Source organism: Antechinus flavipes, chromosome 3, assembly GCF_016432865.1.
Source record: "Antechinus flavipes isolate AdamAnt ecotype Samford, QLD, Australia chromosome 3, AdamAnt_v2, whole genome shotgun sequence".
Classification (NCBI taxonomy): Eukaryota; Metazoa; Chordata; class Mammalia; order Dasyuromorphia; family Dasyuridae; genus Antechinus; species Antechinus flavipes.
In genome coordinates, this window is record NC_067400.1 from 119,697,239 (window position 1) to 119,724,131 (window position 26,893).

Here is a 26,893-nt window from a genome sequence, read left to right on the forward strand (position 1 = left end):
GCAAGAAATTGAGATGAGAATGGATGGTTGATAAATGGAAGCTTTATGAATCTTATTCTCCATATAACACATATGGAAAACATACAGATACAATCAAAGATGGTAGGTCTTCTCAGATCTCTTCTGCTGCTTTGGTCTCAGCTGACTGATGATTATTATGTTGATTTTTAACTCAGAACTCTTGACTTTTTGTCCATGATCTTACAGCCTCCATACCCTTGGACTCAGTTGATCCTTAATTTTTTACCTCATCTCCTAAATCCTTGATCCTATTTCCTTCCCATATTTCGGCCTGACTTCTCTGAAGTCTCGTGCTTCATTCCTTTGGCACCTCAGTCAAACTTTCCCAATAAAATGTCTATACTTGACTAAGGTTCCTCTCTCCTTTGAATGAACTAACATTCCAGTTATAAGCAATTAAGATTAGCTCAATAGCTCTCCTACTTGTGAAAATACAATGGAAGACAATATAATATAGTGGAAAGAACCAAAGTATTGGAATTAAAGAGCTGAGTTCTAAATCTAACTGAAATTTTCTAGTTGGGTAACTATGAGCAGATCACTTATCTTATGAGCCTTTGCTTTTACCTGTAAAATGGGAACAATACTGGTATCAATTACTTCCCAAGGTTGTCATAAGAAAAGCACTGTGTAAACTTAAAAACTTTATTTACGTGTTGAGTGTTACTACCACTGGTGAGGATTCTGTCAACCTCTACTGGATCTTATATAATAATGCATTGATTGAATTTGGAGTTAACTCCATAACTGCCAGGGTTCTACTTTAGAGTATATCATCATCATGATAGTAAAGGTATTACGGTATTAAGAAGAAAAACACAGTGACTACAGGGGAAGGGGCTTAAAGAAGAGTCTTCTGATTAAAAAAAGAAATGACAACAAGGAAGACTTGGAAGTACAAATTTGAGTAGCATGATACTATGCATATGTGATTTAATTTTTTTTTCAATTAAATTTTATTTTTTAATGAACAAAAGTAGATTTTTCTCTTCCTCCAACAATCCCACCATGGCAATTAAAAAAAAAAAAAACCTCATATAAGGAATATATATAGTCAAGCAAAACAAGTTCCTACTTTGGCTTTGGCCTTATCTAAAAATATAAATCTATTCTGCACCTTGATATCCTATCAAGAGATGAGTAGCATGCTTCATTCCCATCCCTCTGGAATTATGCTTAAATATTTTGTTGATCAGAGTTCTTAAGTTTTTCAAGGTTGCTTGTTTTTATTGCATAAATTGTTCTCCTGGTTCTGTTCATTTTACTCTGCTCCAATTCATGCAAGTCTTCCCAGGTCTCATTTGAAATGTCCCTTTCATCATTTCTCATGGCACAAAAGTGTTCCATTGTGCAAGTTAATTTAGTTCTACATAGCTTTTCTCTGTGAGTCTATTATCTTTAATCATTACATGAATTGAAAGAAATATGAGCATGGCATGTTGCAGGGGAATAAAAAGGGTAAAGCTATCACTGATGGAGAGAAAAAAAGGAATACAAAGACAGAGGCATAAGCTTTGGAAAAGAAATACTTTGCTTTTTGATCTCAGGTTCTAGATTATAACAACAAAAAAGACAATCAAGGTAGACATTATTAATATAACCCCATTTACTGAGTGCCAAGAGATGAGGTAAATGATGGAGAAATAAGAAGGTAAAAACTTGACACCTGTCCTCAAGAACCTTACAGTTCAGTTGCAGAAGTGAGCTACACACACACACACACACACACACACACACACACACATATATATATGTATAATATATATATGTTTGTATATATGTATGTATTTTTCTATAATTAGAGAGTGGCAGTGATACTCCAACTGTCCAGGGACAGCATCTATTTGGGAACTATCCAGGAGGATAGGGAAAGAATTGAGAGGAAAACTAAAATTGTTAAGAATGATTCACTGTGGAGGACCATATTATCTCTTTCTCTGGAGAACTTTAAGGACAGTTAAAACATCCATCAGTCTGAAATGGTACAGATGAAGCATTCCCCTGACAAAGACTTCTCTAGGCTTTTCAAGTCCTGCCTTAGATTCTGTTATTTTTATGGACTGGCATTTTATTGATTCTCTAGTCTAAAGAACTTCAAAACATTTATTTGCCCAAAGTATCACAAAGCATTGTAATCTATAGGTCATTTTAATAAAATAAATAAAATAAAATTCCATATCTTCTTAGATCAATCATTCACTACCTGGCAAAGTATTAAACTCCCTAATCTGAACGTCAGATTTTCCTACATTATTAGTCTTTGAAAAGTCCTCTTTTTTCTTCCTTTTTTTTTCCTTATCTCTTCTGAGAACGTGTTGGGGGCTGGGATAGGGATTAGGACTTAGTAACCGCCAAAAGAGCACAGATTTGCTAAACTCAGGATTACCTTTTAAGGATAAAGCTATATCAGACATCCTGATTGGTGCTGTAAAAACCAAAAAGGCTATAAATACAATGTACTTCCTGGAGCACGCTCTCTTTGACCTGATGTAGCTGTGTAAGAATAAAGTCCGTTTGACCTCTGGTAACTCGGCTCAGTGTCTAGTTCTTCCTCGGAAGCCGGTGACGACCGAAGACCCAGAAGATGGGTAAGTAGAGGGCAGATACTCCGCTCGTGAAAGGAGTCACGTTACAAGAACGTAACTGAAGTGTTTATTTATTTATTTAATAGACTTTGCTTTATGAATCATGTTGGGAGAGATAAGTCAGAAAAAAGGGTATAAACCAAGAGAGAGAAAAAGAACAGAAAAAAAAAAAAAAAAAAAAAAAGAATTGAACATAGCATGTGTTCCTTTACATTCAATCTCCATAGTTCTTTTTCTGGATGCAGATGGCATTTTCTGTTCAAAATCTATTGGGATTGTTTTTGGATCATTGAATCACTGAGAAGAACCAAATTTTTCATAGTTGATCATCGCATATTCTTTTTTTTTTAATTTTTATTTTTTATTTAATGATTACTTTATATTGACAACATTATTCCTTGCACTCGTTTCTTTTCCGATTTTTTTCCCCCTCCCTCCCTCCACCCCTCCCCTAGATGGCAAGCAGTCCTTTATATGTTGGATATGTTACAGTATATCCTAGATACAATATATGTTTGCAGAACCGAACAGTTCTCTTGTTGCATAGGGAGAATTGGATTCAGAAGGTATAAATAACCCAGGAAGAAAAACAAAAATGCAGATAGTTCACATTCATTTCCCAGTGTTCTTTCTTTGGGTGTAGCTGCTTTTGTCCGTCATTTATCAATTGAAACTCAGTTAGGTCTCTTTGTCAAAGAAATCCACTTCCATCAAAATATGTCCTCATACAATATTGTTGTCGAAGTGTATAATGATCTCCTGGTTCTGCTCATTTCACTTAGCATCAGTTCATGTAAGTCTTGCCAGTCCTCTCTGTATTCATCCTGCTGGTCATTTCTTACAGAACAATAATATTCCATAACATTCATATACCACAATTTACCCAGCCATTCTCCAATTGATGGGCATCCATTCATTTTCCAGTTTCTAGCCAATACAAATAGGGCTGCTACAAACATTTTGGCACATACAGGTCCCTTTCCCTTCTTTAGTATTTCTTTGGGATATAAGCCAATAGAAACACTGCTGGATCAAAGGGTATACACAATTTGATAATTTTTTGGGCATAATTCCAGATTGCTCTCCAGAATGGTTGGATTCGTTCACAACTCCACCAACAATGCATTAGTGTCCCAGTTTTCCCTCATCCCCTCCAACATTCATCATTATTTTTTCCTGTCATCTTAGCCAATATGACAGGTGTGTAGTGGTATCTCAGAGTTGTCTTAATTTGCATTTCTCTGATCAATAATGATTTGGAACACTCTTTCATATGAGTGGTAATAGTTTCAATTTCATCCTCTGAAAATTGTCTGTTCATATCCTTTGACCATTTATCAATTGGAGAATGGCTTGATTTCTTATAAATTTGAGTCAGTTCTCTATATATTTTGGAAATGAGGCCTTTATCAGAACCTTTAACTGTGAAGATGTTTTCCCAGTTTGTTGCTTCCCTTCTAATCTTGTTTGCATTAGTTTGGTTTGTACAAAGGCTTTTTAATTTGATGTAATCAAAATTTTCTATTTTGTGATCAGTAATGGTCTCTAGTTCATCTTTGGTCACAAATTTCTTTCTCTTCCACAAGTCTGAGAGATAAACTATTCTATGTTCCTCTAATTTATTTATAATCTCGTTCTTTATGCCTAGGTCATGGACCCATTTTGATCTTATCTTGGTATATGGTGTTAGGTATGGGTCCATGCCTAATTTCTGCCATACTAATTTCCAATTATCCCAGCAGTTTTTATCAAATAATGAATTCTTTTCCCAGAAGGTAGGGGCTTTGGGTTTGTCAAACACTAGATTGCTATAGTTGACTATTCTGTCTTGTGAACCTAACCTTTTCCACTGATCCACTAATCTATTTCTTAGCCAATACCAAATGGTTTTGGTGACTGCTGCTTTATAATATAATTTTAGATCAGGTACAGCTAGGCCACCTTCATTTGATTTTTTTTTCATTAATTCCCTTGAGATTCTCGACTTTTTATTGTTCCATATGAATTTTGTTGTTATTTTTTCTAGATCATTAAAATATTTTCTTGGAAGTCTGATTGGTATAGCACTAAATAAATAGATTAGTTTAGGGAATATTGTCATCTTTATTATGTTCGCTCGGCCGATCCAAGAGCACTTAATATTTTTCCAATTATTTAAGTCTGACTTTATTTGTGTGGAGACTTTTTTATAATTTTGCTCATATAATTCCTGACTTATCCTTTGGTAGATAGATTCCCAAATATTTTATGGTATCAACAGTTATTCTGAATGGAATTTCTCTTTGTATCTCTTGCTGTTGGGTTTTGTTGGAGATGTATAAAAATGCTGAGGATTTATGGGGATTTATTTTGTAGCCAGCTACTTTGCTAAAATTATGAATTATTTCCAATAGCTTTTTAGTAGAATCTCTGGGGTTCTCTAGGTATACCATCATATCATCTGCAAAGAGTGATAGTTTGGTTTCTTCATTGCCTACTCTAATTCCTTTAATATCTTTCTCGACTCTTATTGCCGAGGCTAGTGTTTCTAATACGATATTAAATAATAATGGTGATAGAGGGCAACCTTGCTTCACTCCAGATCTTACTGGGAAAGGTTCCAGTTTTTCTCCATTGCATATGATGCTTACTGATGGTTTTAAATATATGCTCCTGACTATTTTAAGGAAAAGTCCATTTATTCCTATGCTCTCAAGTGTTTTTATTAGGAATGGATATTGGATTTTATCAAATGCTTTTTCTGCATCTATTGAGATGATCATATGGTTTTTGTTTGTTTGGTTATTGATATAGTCAATTATGCTAATAGTTTTCCTAATATTGAACCAGCCCTGCATTCCTGGTATAAATCCTACTTGGTCATAGTGTATTATCCTGGGGATGATTTTCTGTAATCTTTTTGCTAATATTTTATTTAAGATTTTAGCATCAATATTCATTAGGGAGATTGGTCTATAATTTTCTTTCTCTGTTTTCAGCCTACCTGGTTTAGGTATCAGTACCATGTCTGTGTCATAAAAGGAGTTTGGTAGGACTCCTTCAATCCCTATTTTTTCAAATAGTTTATTTAGCATTGGAGTTAATTGTTCTTTAAATGTTTGGTAGAATTCACATGTAAATCCATCTGGTCCTGGGGATTTTTTCTTAGGGAGTTGATTGATAGTTTGTTCTATTTCTTTTTCTGAGATGGGACTGTTTAGGATATTTACTTCTTCCTCTGTTAGTTTGGGCAAGCTATATTTTTGGAGGTATTTTTCTATTTCATTTAAGTTGTCGAATTTATTGGCATAAAGTTGAGCAAAGTAACTCCTAATTATTGCTCTAATTTCCTCTTCGTTACTGGTGAGTTTTAAACTTTGATTTTCCTCTTTCCTTTTTTTAATCAGATTTATTAAGGGTTTGTCTATTTTGTTGGTTTTTTCATAGAACCAACTCTTAGTTTTATTAATCATTTCAATAGTTTTTTTTTACTTTCAATTTTATTGATCTCTCCTTTTATTTTTAGAATTTCAAGTTTAGTGTTTGACTGGGGGTTTTTAATTTGTTCCTTTTCTAGCATTTTTAGTTGCAAACCCAATTCATTGATCTTCTCTTTCTCTATTTTATACAAATAGGCCTCTAGAGATATGAAATTTCCCCTTATTACCGCTTTGGCTGCATCCCATACATTTTGGTATGATGTCTCATTATTATCGTTTTCTTGTGTGAAGTTATTAATTATGTCTATGATTTGCTGTTTCACCCAATCATTCTTTAGTATGAGATTATTTAGTTTCCAATTACTTTTTGGTCTACTTCCCCCTGGTTTTTTGTTGAATGTAATTTTCATTGCATCGTGGTCTGAAAAGGATGCATTTACTATTTCTGCCTTACTGCATTTGAGTTTGAGGTTTTTATGTCCTAATATATGGTCAATTTTTGTATAGGTTCCATGAACTGCTGAAAAGAAAGTGTATTCCTTTCTGTCTCCATTACATTTTCTCCAGAGATCTATCATATCTAACTTTTCTAGTATTCTATTTACCTCTTTGACTTCTTTCTTATTTATTTTGTGGTTTGATTTATCTAATTCTGAGAGTGCAAGGTTAAGGTCTCCCACTATTATAGTTTTACTGTCTATTTCTTCTTGCAGCTCTCTTAGTTTCTCTTTTAAGAATTTAGATGCTACCCCACTTGATGCATATATGTTTAATATAGATAGTGCTTCATTATCCATGCTGCCCTTTAGCAAGATATAGTGCCCTTCCTTATCTCTTTTAATTAGATCAATTTTTGCTTTAGCTTGATCTGAGATCGGGATGGCTACCCCTGCTTTTTTGACTTCACCTGAAGCATAGTAGATTTTGCTCCAACCTTTTACCTTTAAACCTGCATGTATCTCCCCGCTTCAGGTGTGTTTCCTGTAAACAACATATTGTAGGATTCTGGCTTTTAATCCATTCTGCTAACCGCTTCCTCTTTATGGGGGAGTTTACCCCGTTCACGTTTATGGTTAGAATGACCAATTCTGTATTGCTTGCCATCTTGTTAACCCCGGATTATGCTTTTCTCCCTTCTTTCCTCTTTCCCCCCCTTCCCAGTATTAAGCTTGTGAGCACCACTTGCTTCTCACAGCCCTCCCTTTTTAGTATCCCTCCCCCCCCCTTAGAGTTCCTCCCCCTATCTTACCCCTTTCCCTCCCAGTTCCCGTATTCCCTTCTGCTTAGCTTATTCCTTCCCTTTCCACTTTTCCCTTCTCACTTTTCAATGAGATGGGAGAAGTTTCACCATAGATTGAATATGTCTTAAGATTTTTCACTTAAAGCCAATTCTGAAGGCAGTAAGATACCTACTATATTCATCCCCCTCCATTCTTTCTCTCAGATATAATAGGTTTCCTATGCCTCTTCATGAGATGTACTACCCCCACTTTACCCTTTTTCTGGTACAATGTCCTTTCCACATCAATTTCTAGAACAAGGTATACATGTATTCTTTATACATCTATATAGTCAAAATATAGTTCCCAAGATTAATCTTTACCTTTTTAGATTTCTCTTGAGTTCTATATTTGTAGATCAAACTTTTTGTTAAGTTCTGGTTTTTTCATCAGAAATAGATGAAATTCGCTTACTTCGTTGAATGTCCATCTTCTTCCCTGGAAAAAGATGCTCATTCTCGCTGGGTAAGTTATTTTTGGTTGCATACCAAGTTCCTTAGCCTTTCGGAATATCATATTCCAGGCCCTTCGATCTTTTAATGTGGATGCTGCCAGATCCTGGGTGATCCTTATTGTGGCTCCTTGATACTTGAATTGGGTTTTTCTAGCCGCTTGCAATATTTTTTCTTTCATCTGAGGGTTCTGGCATTTGGCCACTATATTCCTTGGTGTTTTGATTTTAGGATCCCTTTCAGTGGGTGATCGATGAATCCTTTCAATGTTTATTTTTTCCTCTGTTCCTATGACTTCTGGGCAGTTCTCTTTGATAATTTCCTGGAAAATAGTGTCCAGGCTCTTTTTTTCATCATGTTTTTCTGGAAGTCCAATGATTCTCAGATTGTCTCTCCTGGATCTGTTTTCCAGGTCTGTTGTCTTCCCCAGAAGGTATTTCACATTTTTCTCCATTGTTTGATTTTTTTGGATTTGCTTGACTGATTCTTCTTGTCTCCTCGAGTCATTCAATTCCACTTGTTCAATTCTGATTTTCAGTGAAGTATTTTCTTCACTCACTTTTTTAAAATCTTTTTCTAATTGTCCAATTGAGTTCTTTTGTTCTGTGGAATTTTTTTCCATTTCGCCAATTTTGTTTTTTAGAGAGCTGTTTTCTGTTTCCAGTTCACTAATCCTATTTTTCAAGGATTTTACTTCTTTATCCACTCTCTCTTTAACTTTCTCCAGGCTCTTTTGCCAAGCCTCCCTCTCCTTTTCCCAAGTTTCCTTCTCCTTTTGCCAAGCCTCACTCTGCTTTCCCCATTTTTCTTCTAGCTCCCTTGTGAGAGCCTTTTTAATCACTTCTATGAGGTTCATCTGTGCTGAGGAACAGATGATCTCCTCCTTTGGGGATTCACCTGGGGACTGCCTGTTTTTAGTCTCCTCAGGATTTAGAGTCTGCTCTCTATCTGTGTAGAAGCTGTCAAGGGTTAAAGTCCTCTTCAGCTTCTTGCTCATTCTGTCTATTAATCAGAGATAAACTACCAAAGAAAAACAGAAAAAACTGGAGTCTTTCTTTGGGGAGGGGCTGGGTGTGTTATCGAGCTTCCTCTACAGACTGCAGGGGGCAGCAGTGAGGCACTAGCAGGACTGTGCTGCGCCTGCGCTCTGAGATCCCAAAGCGTGCTGAGTCACTGGGGGGGGGGAAGGAGGGGGGCGGCCAGGTCCCGAGAGACTCCAGCTGTTTGGGGTTGTATTCTTCAGCCCCGGTGTTTTTAGCTTCTCTGCTGGGCTGTTGACTTGCTGCAGGTTCCAAACCTGTAGCGAAGCTCTCCCCGCAGAGACGGCTGCGATCACTCCCCACCCCCTCTCCAGTCTGCTCCTGTGCCCTCACTGCCGCTGCCCTCAGCCTGCGCCCGATCTAAAACCGCCCCAGCCCTCCAGTAAAGACAGACCTTTTTTGGCGGATCTCAAGGATGGCTTCTCTTGGTAACTATATGTGGGTTTTTTTCAGTCAAGCATTGATTCAGAGGCTTGTAATTAAGTGGATAGTGAGAGAAAGCGCGGAGCTCATGCAGCTGTGAGCCTCCTCTCCGCCATCTTAACCGGAAGTTGATCATCGCATATTCTTGCTATTATTGTGTACAATGTTTTCCTGGTTCTTCTTGTTTCACTCAGGATCAGTTCATGTAAATTTTTCCAGGCCTGTCTAAAATCAGCTTGCTCATCATTTTCATAGAATAATAATATTTCATTGCCTTCATATACCACAACTTATTCAGCCATTTCCCAACTGATGGGCATCTACTCATTTTCCAATTCTTTGTCACTACAAAAATTGCTGCTACAAACATTTTTGCACATGTGGACCCTTTTCCTTCCTTTATGACTTCCTTGGGATACAGACCGCATAGGGGCACTGATGGGTAAAAGGGTATGCACAGTGTGATAGCCTGTTGGGCATAATTCCAGATTGTTCTCCAGAATGGTTGGATCATTTCACAACTCCACCAACAATGTATCAGTGTCCCGGTTTTCCCACATCGCCTCCAACATTTATCATTATCTTTTCTGTCACCTTAGCCAATCTGAGAGGTATGAGATGGTATGAGGTGTTTATTTTTTAATGCAAAAGCATCAAAGCACAAATTTTATTTTCTCTAACAGAGTGTGTCAGCTTTAAAGGCAACCCAAATGTTCACATCAACTCTGCTTTCTCTTAAATCACGTGAAGCCATGTTTAGGATGGATGGCCATATGATTCCACAACACATCTAGAACAGGAAGAAATCTTACAGTGATCAAGTCCACCACATTGTTTCATAAGAGTAAACTAAAGCCAAAAAAGTGAGTGACAAGGGAAAGATCTGAACTCAGATCTTCTAATGATAAATTAAGAAACTTTTCTCTCTCTCTTCTGTCAAACTGGTTTTCTTTAGCATATCTCAATATATACTCAATAACTTGCCCCAACTGCCTATTACCTCTATAATGTGTGTGTATATATATATATATATATTTAAAATGTATAATATAATATATTATAATATAAAATATTATTAATATATAAATATATACTTTGCATTATGCAAAATTTATAAAATATATCTAATTTATATTATATAAATTTTAAAATATATATTTTAAAACCAGAGAAATATATGTATGTATGTATGTATACATGAGTGTGTATGTTTGTCCTCCATTTAGTTTTTAAAGTTCCTCACAACTTTAAAAAGGAGGAAGAAGAGAAAAAACTTGGTTGTGACTTGCCTTTCTAGCCTCTTTATGTATCATTCCCTTTCCTGTACTCTACAATCCAGCCAACTTGGCTATCTTTCTCTTTTTTCCACAAGGCCCTCCATATCACATCTCCATGGTTTTGTTCTATCTTTCATTCTTGGATACTCACCAGGTGTCATTGGAGAGCAAAGTTGATTGAGTACACATCTTTTTACTCCCTCACCTGGCAAGAATTTTTGTAAAACTAATTCCTACCAAGCTATTCCCAACTACAACAAAGAGTTCTCTTTCTAGCCTAAAGGCAAATTTCTTCAATTCCCCATAAATCCCTTTCTCTGCTATTTTAGGGAGCTTAAATATAGGTTATCAATTTTAAAATCATAGATAGCTCTTGAGCTCCTAGATCACAATTGATAGGTTGTCAGTAGGACAGGATTTAGTTTTCTGACCTATTTTTTTTTTTTTTTAGTTCTATATATCCCCATGTAATTACTGGAATTTTCCATTTCTCTTTTTTTAGCCCAAAATGCAATGCATAAATTCAACTCCAGTATTCAAGATGGATTTTTATACTAAGCATAATACACAGTAAAGAAAAAGGTTAAATAAAGAGCAAGGAGAAATTATAAAAATTAACTGTTAGCAATAAGTACAGAGATGAGAATTTTAAGAGTAAAAAAAAAAAAATCTTTCAGTGCCTCCCTTAATTCTTAAAGGGGTAGTTATAATGAGCAGCTTTAATCTGAATTCTTTGTTCTAGGACACCAGCAGGTATCTCTAATGGCCCCTTATAATGACCATTCCTTCAGCATGGGGCACTTTGCCTAGGTCATTTCCTTACTCCTGGTTACAATCAAAGTCCAGCCCTTCTTTTCCCCTATACCCACAAACAGCTCATAGAACATAATAGTACAATCTCTCTCCTAGGTTTCAAGAGCACACTATCCATCTGAAATACAAATTCCAGAATTCTGATCATTTAGGTTTCAGATTTTACTCTTCCCATGGAAAATTCATCTAAATATGAGTTTTCATATTTATAAATTTATGTGTAATTATTTACACATTTACATTATTTACAATAATGTGTAAACTTAAACTCATTTCAAGAACCTATTATATTTCTCCCCAAAGTTTTGAATATTTTACAAAATTAACTGCAAAACACTTTATATCTGAAATTAAATAGTTCAGCATTAAAATACACAATAGCACAGAATAAGAATGGTTAACCTAGTACACAAGATAATCACCTTAAGGTGCCATTCAGAGCAAATGTTCCCCACAATACAAGTAATAGACATAATCAAATTGGACAAAATCTCTGGTTATATCCAAAAATATATATTCAAGGATCAATTGACATTCTACTCCAGTAACTATAGGGTCTAAACCCAGTCCTTACTTCTTCAAGATAACTCAAGCATCACCTTCTACACAGAAGTTTTTCCTGATCTCTCCAAATGTAATTTTCCTCTGGTCCTAAATGACTTTATATTCATCTTTAATTTTATATATATATATATATATATATGTGTGTGTGTGTGTGTGTGTGTGTGTGTGTGTGTGTGTGTGTTTATCTGGCCCTAAATACTTTATATTTATTTCAATATATTATTACATATATGTACTCTGCATATGTATGTGTGTATATACATATTTATATATGGAGAGAGAGAGAGAGAGAGATGGTTTCCAAACCCACTCTGTCAATAGAATATAAATAGAAATCAGGGATTATTCAGTTTTTCTGCACGTACTTAATGCAAAATAAATGCTTAATAAGTACCTGCTGATCAATTGATTGCCCAGGCAATAACAATAATTAATACTTAACACTTTATGATTTACAAAGTATTTTTCTCATAACTGGTTCAAATCCTGATTTCACTTCTTGCTAGCTCTGGCACTAGTTACTAGACTCATGATATTCTTCATATTTGTTAAAGGAAGAAAAAATCTTAGGGCTCAAAATAGCCTATCTGGGGTTATAGACCACAGTTTCTGCTGGTCAATCAGTATTGAGTTCCAGTTGTGCCTCAGTAGGGACCACTGAAGTAGTGAGATAAGCTTCCAGATCAGAGGAAGAAATCTAGAGGCTAATTGAAAAGATTAGAATTTAGAATCATAATCATTAGATCATAATCATTTAAAATCATAAGATATGTGTTCAAATCCTAGATCTGCTACTTATTAACTATTGAACTCTAGGTCATCTCCATGGACCCTCCCAGTTCTAAAATCCTATGATCTGAATACAACAGGCCAACATTTCACAGACACACTAAAATATTCATTTATCCACATACCTTCTGTCTTCCACCATCCTCTCTCTCCTGATGTCTTTTTCTGCCTTTCTTCTTTTCCCTGATATTAACAGTCACTTCCTGATCTCCCTGCCTAAATCCCCCTAGTTTTTCTCTTAGTTCAGCAAGTTTCCTCCTTTTAATCTCTTTACTTTTGTGCAGACATAAAAATGCTAGAGTAAGAATGTCTGACTTGCCCTTGGCTGACTAGTGAGAAGAACGCTTTGATGGCTAGGTAGTTTGAGGGTAAATAAAAGGCATCTTTTATACTCCAGGAACTAGAATAGTGAGAACTAAAAAAAGAAAAAGAAAAAATGGAGACCTCAGGATCCAGGGATATAGTCTCTTGCAATGGGAGTTTTACCTGTTCCCCTGACCTTTGTAGCCACATGGATGGCTCACAGCACTGCTGAAATGGCAGCAAGAGAGTGGATACCACAATATCTCAGAAATAATGTTTTTTCCCCTGGAGATGTGGGGAGAAAGTATTGGGAATCAAACTGTCATTGACTGAAACTCTGGACAAATTTTTTCAGTTTTCTTGGCCTCCATTTCCTAATTTATAAAATAAAAAAGATTGGATTAAATGAAGAGCCACATTCTGAGGTCTGATTCTGTGTAATGGTGAGCTTAAAATAATTTTTATATTTTTACATACAATAACACTTATTTTTTAAATATAAAAAAACACTTTTAGCTGGTAGACAATGAATAGGACTTGGCCTACTATGTGAGTTTATTTCCCTTGGTAGAGGATTGCCAAGATTTCTTCCAGTGTTAAAGTCCTATAAATCTATGTAGAGAAAAGAGAAATGATTATAAATTTTCCTCATAATTATTCAGTTTAATAATCAGAATAACCCCTCGTCCCATTATCTCTTATTTTAGCAATCATTATTTTGGGCAATATCTATTTGAAAATGAATCTAAAATTAAATGGACTGTTTGGTTTCTGACCGGTAATTTCATCATGAGATAAAGGATTATTTTCAACTCCTTTGTCTTCTTTCCTAATACTATTGTTGGGTGTATACATTGCATATCTCCCCTCGAAGATGAATCTACTAAATGCATCTTCCTGCCTGATATAAAGATTTTTAAATGAACTATTTTAGAATAGAACTTCTTAAACTTATTCCATTTGTGACTCATTTTCACCTGAGAAATTTTTACATGATCCTGGGTATATAGGTATGTAAAACAGATCTACAAACCAAGCATTTACTGATAATAAATTATAATCTTGTCATTCCCACATTCAGTTACAAGACCCTATGCTGGGTTGTGAATCACAGATTCTGATTTTAAAAGCTGAGCCTAAGAGTTCAGAAGTCTTAGTGATTTTTAGCAATAGAAAAAATGTTTTTATATTTTAAATTAAATTAAAATTTTAAGGCCATCAAATAATTAATGCATATACTAGTTTCTTATTTTCTTTATCAAAAGAGTTTAGTTACTATGGTGGTAAGTTGATGGGTGGCAAGACACAGTGAAAGCTCAATAGATTTATCTGGAGTCATTTATGATTCTTGTCATTTATTACCTTTCTTACCTTTGAGTAATCATGAATTTTGGTACAGTTTCCTCATTTGTAATATAAGGGGACTGGACTTGGTGTTCTTTAACATCCCTTCCTATGCAAAACTACAAACCTAGGATAAAATTTAGTAGTGTTGGTTTAAAATAAATATAATCCAATTAACAGAATATTTGACTTAACTTTCTACAGATTACATAAGCACCAGAGCAGTGTACAACATAAACATTTAATCATGAGAAAAATAAAAACATTATAAATAATATCTTTATTCAGCATTTCCAGAAAATAACTCTATTTGCCCAAAAAAACTATATTGCTGGAATATAAGATAGAGCAAGGTAACTAGTCAGTCTAGTGGATTGAGCACCGAGCCTAGAGTCAGGAAAAGTTGAATTCAAATCCAGCCTCAAACACTTACTAGCTGTGTGACCCTGAAGTAAATGCCATTGAATTTTACTGACCTTAAAGCACTATATCAATGTTAGCTATTATTATTATTAACCTAGAAGCTGCCATTTGGAGAAATCAGAACAAGGATGCATTACCACTGGGATGAAATGTTTATATCTCAGATCAAGACAGAATTGCAGAATCAAGTAATATCACATGACCATGGAAGTATGAGTTTACAACCCAGCTTATTCTTGAATGTGAGTTGTATAACTCCTTAGGGTTTACTTTTATAGAATTCAGAACCCAATGATGTGATGTTAATTATCTGAGTTCCAGGAAAAACAGGCAAAACACTAAGGCCAGAAACATGTTTCTTTATTCATCCATGGTCGGTGCCAGTAAGCCAGACACACACAATTAAGCATTTCCAGGTTGTAATGGGCACCAAGCTATTATATATATAATAACTTATATACACACACATATATACACATATATGTATATATGTGTGTATATATAATACATACAAACATATAAATATTTATATTATATGTAACATATAGTTAATTTATATATTTTGTATATATATAAAACCCTAAGATCTGATGACTCTATACATACTTCAGCAGTATCAGTCTGAGATTGTCTTGTTGAATATAGAAATAAATAAGCAACTCTGCAGACTCACACTGATATGGTTAGTGGCTGAGCAGATAGTGGTGAGAATTGGGGCAGGGAATCCCCTCTGGTCAGCTGCAGGTCCAAAAGGGAAAGAATTCTCAAACCCTGAAATCTGTGGCAAAAAGGAAATTTTATTGTTCACTAAAAAGCTCTCTAAGCTGACAAATCCCTAATGAGGAGATTTGCAAAGAGCATGTAAACAGAAATCTATTTTATGAGCAAATCTTGGCCAGCTGGGGGCAGTTTGAGCTGATTATCAGACCAAGATCTTCAATTGAAGGGAATCATTTTGAAGGTTTTTTTCCCCAATTTTGGAATTTCCTGAAGGGGATCCAGGCACCCCCAAAAGATCAATATCTAACCCCAAACTCATCATCTTTCTCCCAAATTTGCCCCTGCTTTTAACTTCAGTCAGTCAATAAATATATGTTTAGCACCTACTAAATACTAGGCACTGTGCTGAGTGCTGGGGATACAAAAAAGGGCAAAAAGTCCCTGCCCTCAAGAAGTTTACTATCTAATGGGGAGACAGCAAGAAAACAGATGTTTTACAAACAATCAGCAAACAGGAAACAATTAAAGGAAGGAAACATTAGAATAAAAGGGGTTTAGAAAAAGTTTCCTGTAGAAAATTTATATGTCTTGAAGAAAGTCAGTAGGAGAAGATGAAGAAGAAGAGAATTCCAGGCTTGGGAATCAGCCAAAGATAATGTCCAGCACACTAAGAGATGGAGGGATTTGTTCATGGGAAGGAAAAGAGATCAGTTCCATTGCATCAAAGAGTAGGGAATAAGGGAATAAAATATAAGAAGACTAAAAAAAGTAGAAGGGGTAAGGCTATAAAGAATTTGAAAATCAAACAAAGCATTTTGTATTTGATGCTGGAGGCAATAGGGAGCTATTGGAAATTATTGAGCAGAGGATATAACAAACATGTACTTTAGGAAAATAACTTTGGTAGCTGAATAGAGGAAGTTACATGGAGTGGGGAAATACTTGAGGTGAATGAACTTTCTGATAATGGTTCCTATTAGTCTCAAAATTTCAAAATCATCTTTGATTTCACACTCACCCAATCAATTCCAAGTGATATTGATAATGCACATCTTCGAGGGGAAATATAGCAATAATTTTAAGGTCCCCTGACTTTAGAGTGCTTCTATTCTAACATCTGTCAATGATTCTAAAGTCCTCTGACTTTATAATCAGTAATCCTGAGGTCCCCTGATCTTAGTGTTCTAACAACCTGTCCTTCAATGACTGTAAAAATCGTCTGGCCTAGGAATATAAGAATAATTCTCCCTTTAGACTTCAGGGAAGATATATTATGGATCCTGAGGTCTTCTAACCTTAGAGTGCTATCGTTCTAACAATCTGTTAATGATTCTAAAGTCTTCTTGGCCTTAGGATAATCCTACAAATATTGCTGACTGTCAGAAACATAATCTGGTTGTCAGTGATAATCAAATTTCTGAGACCCCTCCTCAATTCTATCTCTAGGCCATAAAATTAGCATATCAGTGAAGAACTGGATAAATTTGCTTTCTTGCTCTGGGTTCTTTGTTAAATTATTTTGGAACTTAGCCCACTTCAATTGGTGTTAAAATTACAATAAACTTTGCTCCTTGACTTGGAGATAGATTCAAATTCTTTTGAGACTCCTTAAGACACTTGTCTGTGACCCCAACCTTTTGGAGTCCCTTCTGAAATCTTTGTGAAGTCTCTTGGATACATTCCTTCTTTTAGATTACAATTTACTACCACCCTTGCCTAAATATCATAGATTTAGTATTGGGAAGGACTTTAGAGATCCTAGTTTTGCAGACAAGGAAACTGAGGGTCATCTCAGAAATATTAAGTACTTTCTCTAGTGTCACATTACTGTTAAGTATTTGATTTGGGATGCTAACTCGGGTCTTCCTCACTGGAGGTCAAGCACTTTATCTCCTATGCCATGATCACTTTATTACTTGAACCACTGCAAAAACTTGCAGACTTGGCTCTCTGGTTTCCGATGTTCTTCTCTCCACTGCCAAATGAATCTCCCCTGTTTCTCATTGCTTACTAAATAAATTCCCAAATCCTTCGCCAGGCATTCACAGGAATCCACATTCTGGCCCCACTTTAGAAGCCTTTCATTGAATTCAATTCAAGCATTTATTAAGTGTCTACAACAAATGCTCTAAACATTGTGATAAACTAAAGGGATTATTGTTTGTTTTTCAATTTTTCAAAGGATCCATGACATCACAAGGTAATGTCTTTACTTATGTGTGAATTAGACTTAAATTAGGCAGAGTTGAGAAGGACCAGAGGCAATAGATGTCCTTAGTGTCTTTGATGTCTGAACAACCTTTAAGCACTTCAGAGCACTTATTTTAGTTGCCTTTATCATCACTGGAAAACATTGTTCTCATCTGCTACTTCTATCACATCCCCTAAATTATTAATGGGTTTGAGACCTGTCAAGTTACTCTCAATCTGGTTTAATCCAACTACTGAGACGATTTGACCAGAGTGTGGCTGCTATACACGCTATAGCATCTTGGAGCCACAATGAGAGTTGGATGAAAGATGGATACCAGAGGTCGATAAGCAGCCCTAAAAAGAGTTTGGCTAACCGTAGACTATAAGCCTCTTGAGGAAGTGAACTATGTCCCTGTGCAGGATTGAATCCTTCACAGTGTCTTTCAAAAATTACACAATACATATTGGTAAAATATTTATGGAAAGAAAAGCAATATGTCCATATAGAACAACTTGATATCAGTAACACTTGGGTTTAAGTCCTCCTAGAACATACTGGGTTTGTGGCCCTGGTCAGATCACTTAACCTCTCAATACTCTAAGCAACTAACTCAGTAAATTAGGAGTAAAATTTGTAAGATTATAAATTATAGGGAAAGTGCCAACCTGACTTGGTAGAAAAAAAATCCCTCTCCTTGGAGCTCTCTATTCTAATAAAATCACTGGTCTCATCCTTATCCCTATTTATACAATAAAGTAAGAAAATGATATAGAGTATAATGTGGAACTGTGGGGGGAGAGAAAAAAATATCAAAGATCATCAAATTACAAATCCTGATTTCAAATCCTGACTTGAACATTCATTAGTTGTATAACAAAACAAAAAAGTTCCTTTGAACATCTTTTCCACATGGGAAGAACTATCTTTGTTCCACAATATTGTTGTGAAGAGAGAGTTTTGTATAAGCTTTGAGGCATAAAAAATGTGATTTGTGATTATAATTGATGTGATATGTGATTTTTGTTTACTATGAAGGAAATCTCCCAAGTGGGATGCATACAACCAAGGGGGTATTCAAGTAAGCTAATCCATTGGGGTACCCAAAGAAAATATTAAAATTTCTATTTTCTTTTATCTAAAAGTAAGAAAAAATTAAGCTTTAATATGTAAACTTATATTCTCACTCAGTTTGTTGTATGATCCTATGTCACATAAAGAATGAAAGGTCTCTTGAGAAATGAGTGAAAGTTACACAATATAAAGTAATTAATAATTTTCAATCTATTGCAACATATTACAGTTTACATGGACCCAGTTAAGTAGATTTGTGAATTATATTATCTGGTTCTAACTGAACTTACCCTACAAAATGCACAAGTGATTTTAAAGTCTTCCTTCTATTGTATTCCTTAAATTAGGCTAGTCCATCAGGTTCTATATTTAAAATGTGCAAAATGCAATAAGCTGTTATGGACCATAAAATCCAATTAAAACACAACTCTACTATTTAAGCATTAAAAGTGTATAATTCAAGAATAAAATGGATATAAAATATAGCTCTTGTAGTCACCAGAAATTAAGCCCTTTAAAATTCAGGTTGCCAGGTATATAAGATGCCAGGTGGGATTGAGCCAAGGGGTGGGGTCAGATAATCAGCTACAGCTGCAACAGTTTGGGGAGATTGCCTTCAATGTCTTATGTGGTGGAAAAGGACCAGCTGCCCTTGCCCAATTATGGGAAGCACCTACCGTATTCCACCCCTTGCTGAAAAGATCCTAAAAATTCTCTAGGGGATCTTCCATCCTCATAAAATAATCATAAAGCAACTCTAAAAAAACTGATGTGGGAATCAGGTTAAAACATATGAAAAAAATGATAAAAAATGCAAAACAGAATATTCAACCTTCTTAAAATAGAGAGTGATGGCAGGAGCAGTTCACGATAATCTTTTGGGATTTAATCTTTTAATGATGATGGCCAGGAGTAACTAGGAACATCAGTTGCACCAAATACATGACAATATTTCTATCTTCACCATAGATCCCAGTCATAAGTTTCAACCATTTGAATTAAAATAGCAAAGAAGTCCCTTGCACACAACTTGTCCAAGGTTGATATAAGGCATTTCCCAGTGCTGCCATTAATTCAGTGATCCCCAGTTCCCAAAGCCAAAGCTTTGGGATAGATACTGATAGATAGATAGATAGACAGATAGATAGACAGACAGATAGAATGTGTGTGTATGTATATATATATATATATATATATATATATATATACACATATAGGTATGTGTGTATATGCACATTTGTATATACATACATGTATATATATTTTATATATACACATATAAATTATAATAAATATATAATTTATAATAGATAATATAATTATAAATTATGGTGTTTTTATTATATAATTTATAAATTAGAAAATAAATAAAAAATACATATACATTCAAAAAATTTTATTTATAGGATTTCTTATCAAAATGTTTAGAGAACACTGCTTTAAAAACCAAGTATTTAAAAAATATAGTGTTTAATCTTTAAAAACAATCTGTAAAGTAAGGCAAAACCCAGACAGAAAAAAATTGATATGCCCAAGGCTACATCAATGGTTAAGTGTTGAACTCTATCCCTCTTCACCACCCATATGGCAATACTAATTCTTTTGTATATAGTTCCTTAACACATGCCTAGACATAGAGCCTTGCTGACAAATCCCCATACACTACACTGGAAACTTTTCTCAAGGCCAAGCCAAATAGTGCTATGTGGTACTCAGAATAACAATGAGGCAAATCCTGCTGTCAGCTTTGTTCATACAGTGTCCTTTGAAGTTGCATGTGCACAACCAAGGACAAAACTACACCAAAGTGTTTGTATTTTCATTATAAGATTCTCAAATTTGACTGAAATTTAAACATTAAATTCCATACCAGACATCTATCATGGATGAGGGGTGGAAAAACATTTAAACTCATAGTAATCCAAATACAACTTCCTAGATTGCCTATATTTAGAGGAGCGATTTTTCTCTATTTTCTCCATTTCCAGTGTTGAAGGCCACTGTGACAACTTTGTTCTTCTTTGCCAGCGGAGATGGAGATATGACAGTCTCTAAATAATGCATACAAGCTACCCATCTTCATACCTGGATCCCTGCTCAAAAATAAATGGTGGAACTCTTCCTCTGAAATCCACAAAGAATTAAAATCATATGGTGAATTCTGATAATTGCTTTCAGGAGGAAATCTTGGCAGAAGCACCAAACCAAGTTTTTCATTTTATTCATGTCAGGAATACAGACTATTCCTACATATAGATTACCATAGTCACCAGTGACCCACAGAACTGTATATGCTTTCAAAAGACTGGATGGGTCCCCACGAGTTTGAAATATTACCTGGGATTATCCTCTAGCAATTAGCATTTACTCTGATCCACCTCATTCCCTTCCTATGAAATCACATCAATATTTCATAAGAAGTTGTGGTATTGGCACAGAGAAATGTAAAAATAGTCTGCTTACCTCTTTAGTTGGTCAAAATAGGTTAAAAAATAGAGATGAAAGTATTTAAAGTAGAAAAAAAAAATCCTAAATCTACTGAAACAAATACAGATGCTTCCTAGCTCAGTGTCAAGTACCTAGATTTGGGACTTGGGAAAGATAGAACTAGACAGAGTGGAGAGGAAGGTTTTAGAGGGGACTTCTCTGACCTGGAATGCCCTCTCTACTCTTCTCTACCTATCCTAGTTGGGTAAACTGAAATTCCTATCACCAGAAGGGGGGACAACATAGAACATGTAGAAATGTTTATATATAGAATACATCTATCATAGAATGTAGAAATACATACAACATATATTACAGGTTAAGTTGTCTGAGTTAAAACATAGTCAAAAAAAAAAAAAAAACTGGGTTCAAGTCCCACCTCTCACTCTGGGGAATCCATATAACCTCTTAATGCTCTAGACACCTCTCTACACCAATAAATAGTAGCAAAAATAACAAATCTTGTTAGTAGAAAGAGTTTAGGGAATTCATACCAATAAAATGATAGTCCCTAACTATCTTGAATGAATACCAAAATTAGAGTAGAGTAGAATTTGTACTGTTTAGAATTTGAGGAGTTCAATTTAATAAGAATTTATTGAGTATATATTATGTGCTAGGCAAGGAAGATACAAAGAAAAAGGGACACGGTCCCTGCCTGAAGGAGCTTACACTCTATTAAAGAGAAACAAAATAATCACAACAAAGAAAAATTAAATCCAAAGGATTTCAGTACCAGGAGAATTTAATTATAGAGAGGGATTCATCAGACCTTGGGTGAGTGAATAGAGAAAATGGGATGTGGGATGGGCAACAGCTCCGTCTGTGTTCTTTAAATACTACTGCCAGTTTTTATACCAATCGATCCATAACCATGGAAGCCTTTAATTTTCCACTGTGGTGATTTATGTGTTAATCATCCATCCTAAAGGAGGCCCAAACAGATTTGACAGACCATGTTATTTCACATTTGCACAACTCTTTCTCTTGGCAAACATATCCTCCAATGATTTATCCTTCCCTTCGCCTAGTCAAAGTGCCATGTATCCCCCAAGTGCTGAAATATGATCTGGGGATCCCACCCATCCTGTGAGGGAAATGATCCTCAATCCCACTTGGGGAAGAAGAAGTGGGTACACGGAGGCTAAATGCTTTGCCCAGGGCTTTATGGTAGGCCAGTGGGAGCTGATATACAGAATCTGGGTCTTTATTGGTCCAATTCTCCCTCCAAGGACCCTCAGCCAATTCAGTCCAGAAAGGCAGCTTGGCCAATGCCAGGACCAGGGCAGGTACTCAAGAACTGAGAAACCCCATGACACCAGACAGCTAAGGGCAAACTTCCTGCCAACACAGATGGTAGGATTGTTCAGCCAAAAGGAGGCAGAAAGACCTGGTGAGAAAGTTTCTCTTCACTATTCTTTACTGAAAACATCTGAATTTCCCCAATGTGTCTTCTATACATATACCTTTCCTCTCCCCTAACTCCATCCCTATGCACTAAAATGTATGGGAATAATTTACTTTCCTATCCACTTCCTTCTAATGTGTGATTTCTTTCCCTGAGAGCGGTGAAACTTTAATAGTTGAGAGGTTTGGATGATTAACATTAATGGGAGTTGCCTGTGTTAATCCCTTGTGCATAAGTGGAAGAACTGATTTTGATCTGTTAAACCTTTCCAGATTTAGCCTTTGCACAGTCTAGGCAATGCAGTGTCAGAAGAATTGTGTAAATGTATTTTATTCAAAATTGAAGAATTTTAAACACATGGAGGTCAGATCCCTGACCCACAGCCATGAGAAATAGAAATTCTACTGCCTGTCCAAGAGGTCCAATTTCCAAACAAGGCAAACAAGAAAGCATACAATGACAATTGTAGAAAGAACCACTTCCCTAGAGAAACCAAAAAACCAATATTGCTGAATGTTTGATTCCTGCTGCCTAGAAAAAGGCAAACATTGAGCCAGATGTCTGTTCAGAATCTGGAAAAAGCCTTAATGATTTCAGCCCAACTTAGTGAAAATGGCAGTCATTTGCAAGATAGTAATTTCTTGGCCTGAAAGAATTAAAACTAATGATGAAACATGTATTGGAGAAAGGGATTATTTGAAGTTCCAAAATCACACAAAAAAGTAGTTTCCTTCTGTTCCTGAACTTCTGGGTCACTCCAAGATTCTCAAAAAATAGAATTCTTCCTGTCTATCTAGTATGGCCATAAAAGGCAGACTTAGATGCTTATCAAGGAACCCAATGTTCCTGTATTCCTACCATTCAAAGATGTAGTGCTTTAGTCCTATAATTTTTTCTTATATTCATTCACTCAGTAAGGTATTTATTGAGTGCCTACTAGCCATATCACTGGGGAGATGCTAACCCTAGGAAAGACTAAAACCTATTTAGGGAAATATTTTAGAGAAATTATTTGAGAGTCAGTGAAGGGCAGGAGGACATTAGGAACTATTTAGATGAGTGACAGGTATATGCTCTGAGAACTGGAAATAGCATTTCCAGTGCTTCTGATATATAACACAATGTTCATCGATAGCACCTGCAAAAATAATGAAAGAAAAGAAAAGATACAAGGAAATATAAGCATCTCAGGAAGAGCATACAGCTGTCTAAGCATAACTGACAGACCTGGCAGTTGACAGACAAATCAAAAGCTGTACTGGAAGCAAACTACAGGAAGACTAAACAAGGAAAGACCCCAGAAGAAATGAAATCACTATCTATGCATAGGACTGATGAATTTTTCTTTTTTTCTTTTTTTTTTTTTTGTGTGTGTGGCTAGATGGGAACTTAAGATTTTAATATATTAATGAAATCCATCACAATTAAATCATTAGTATAATAGTAATAATAGCAACTATAATTTATGTATTTTCTATTTATTTATTTCACTTATAGAATTTTCTACAAAATATCTGAGGCCCAAAGCACCAAGGGAGGGACTGCTCTGAAGAAGACTAAGATCTCATGAACTTGCATGAAAAGTGCATGAACTCCACATCATTAAATTACCAGGCAATAGTAGTTTGTACAACTTTAGGGACTGAGATTGTCTATCATTTTGGTGTGTCTCATCATTCCTGCCCCACATTTTAGAATGAGTAAGGCTAGCAATGAGGTGGTGAAATGTTGGGACCTCAGTTACTTAGTGACCTACACATTCAGAGTTCCATATTGTCTCTATCCATCACATCCCTCTATTTGGAATGAACAGCCAGAAAACCAACACCATTGGTCCATAATGACTCTGTGCCAGTCATCATAAGTCTAAGGAAAGTTAGAGTCCAATAAGCTAATTCTCTGACATTGTGAGAGATGAATTCCCAGCTCATCCTTCCCTTTTCCCTTTGACTTAGGACATAAGATACTTCATTAAATGCTAAAATATGCATGACTTCTATAGCATTCAACTGATCTACTAGTTTAATAGTGCTATCAAAAGAGGAAATTAAAGTTAAGTTGTCATGACCTTTATTATTGTATTCCTTTGGTGGGGGGGAGTGTTGGGTTTTTGTTATGAATATAATAGATTATGTTAATTATTTTACTGATTTGGAAACCCTTACATTTCTGATAAAAATTTATGGCCACAATGAATTATTTGGCCAATATATTGCTAGAGTCTATTTCATAGTATTTAATTTGTAATTTTTTATTAATATTATTGGTTTATTATTCTTTTTCTCTGCTTTATAATTCCCTGGTTTAGGTGTTTGTACTGCATTTATTTTATAGAAGTTTGTTCTATTCATAGAAGGATTTTGGCAGAGACCTGCAAACACTAGTTTTTAGTGGTTTAATATAACATTGTGCTTATTTTGGTATAATTTCTTCATAAATCAGTCTGAGGCTGAAGTTGGTTTCTCCCTCCCTTCCTCCCTTCACCCCGGAGTTACTGGTCTGAGAGTCATATCTGAATCAACTGTTCAGTTAAATTATTGACTAGTTACAGCAAAGATCAAAATCAAATTAGAAGAAAGGATATGAGAAAGGAATTGTGAATAATTACAATTTCAATCTGATTCTTTCAAACAAGCCACCAATGCACAAAAATGGAAAAAGACAAAGATACTAAGCTTGAAAATCATCATTTCCTACAAAAGTTTAACCAATATAAAGCAGTTACCATAAGAATCAAATTAAGAACACAAAACTCATCTTAGCCAGAAAACATTTAATCTCCTCACCAAATGAAAAGACATATCAACAGTGAATAAGAAAATGTATTTTCAAAACAATATGAGAGCAGAAGGTCATAAACCGTATCATCTTATTTTATTTTTTAAAAAAGACAATCAAAGTGAAAAGAACTTATACAGACTTTGGTGGGAATCAAAATAAATTACATCATTTACAGAGCATTCATAGATAAAGTAGCAACAGGACCCCAAAAAATGATCAATTGGGTTGGGCCTGAAACTTACTGTTGGCCAATCAATGAGAGTCAGAGTGGTTTGGCTTAAGGTATGGTCCATAAGAAAGAGATTTAGCCAATAAACCTCTCTTTGCCTTTTGGAGAGGATCCAAAACAACAGCTAAAACTTTTTAAGAGCATCTGTAGCTAAAGGTATGATACCATATGTGGACAAAGGGAGGAAAGAGGAAGGAAGGAAGGAAGGAAGGAAGGAAGGAAGGAAGGAAGGAAGGAAGGAAGGAAGGAAGGAAGGAAGGGAAAGTAAAGAAGAAAGGAAGTAAATGTTAACTGCAATAATTTCTATTTTGGCCAGAAACAATGAAGATCTTCCCCTCCCAATGTTATTTATTTATTTATTTATTTAGATTTTTTTTTTTTTTTTTTACTAGGTGATTCTTTGCCTCAATTGCCCCCTGACCTTAATTACTGAAAGGGCAGGCCCATAGTCAAATTGAGACCTGTTGAAGACCTTAGCAGCAATGAGACAAAAAAGTATGGAATGTGTGTGGTGGAGGGGGCAAAGGGAATGAGGAGGGATTATCAGCATTTCTGTGGTGATCTGTTTTCATCATTCAAAAAAGCAGAGCCATCCTTTTGGGGGGTTTTTCCCCACTGAGGCATTTGAGGTTAAGTGACTTGCCCAGAGTTACACAAGTGTCTGAGGGCAAATTTGAACTCAAGTCCTCCTGATTTCAGGATTGAGAACCATCATTTTTGGACTCTAATTAATTCCCAAAGTGCTTTACACAGAAGTTCAAAGACACTTGAGAAGATGAAGCTGGAAAGAGATATTGACCAAGCACACACCATGGAAATCGGTACTAGATATAATTTAGAAAACATTTAGGGATTATTTTATGAGCTATTTCAGGGAGGAAAAGGTGTTAAAAGAATTGGAAAAAAAACATATCAATAGAATTATTATCCACCCCTGCCCTCACAAACCAGGTTACCAGTATGTATAATATACATTATATAGAGCACTTTAAGATTTATAAAGCAGTTTATAAATATTATCTTATTTTCTTCTCAGAACAACCCTAGGAGGTAGATGCTATTACTTTTCATCTTTTACAGATAAGGAAATTATTTGCTATTAACTTTTTTTTACATTTTACAGATAAGGAAACTGTCAAAAAAGAATCACACAACTATCAACTGTCTGAGATTGGATTTGAACTCCAAACCACTCCACTATTTGCCAAGAAAAACCCAAATGTGGTCACAAAAAATCAAGTACAATTGAAATAAATGAATAATTTCTTGA

At 35.3% G+C, this 26,893-nt stretch overlaps 1 long non-coding RNA gene across 1 annotated transcript; it reads left to right on the forward strand.

The window, feature by feature from the left end:
* The first annotated feature begins 2,344 nt into the window (after positions 1-2,344).
* Positions 2,345-26,893, forward strand: LOC127553313 (uncharacterized). Its single transcript, XR_007951720.1, has 2 exons — positions 2,345-2,609; positions 26,747-26,893. It is a non-coding gene; the product is annotated as an uncharacterized LOC127553313 (long non-coding RNA).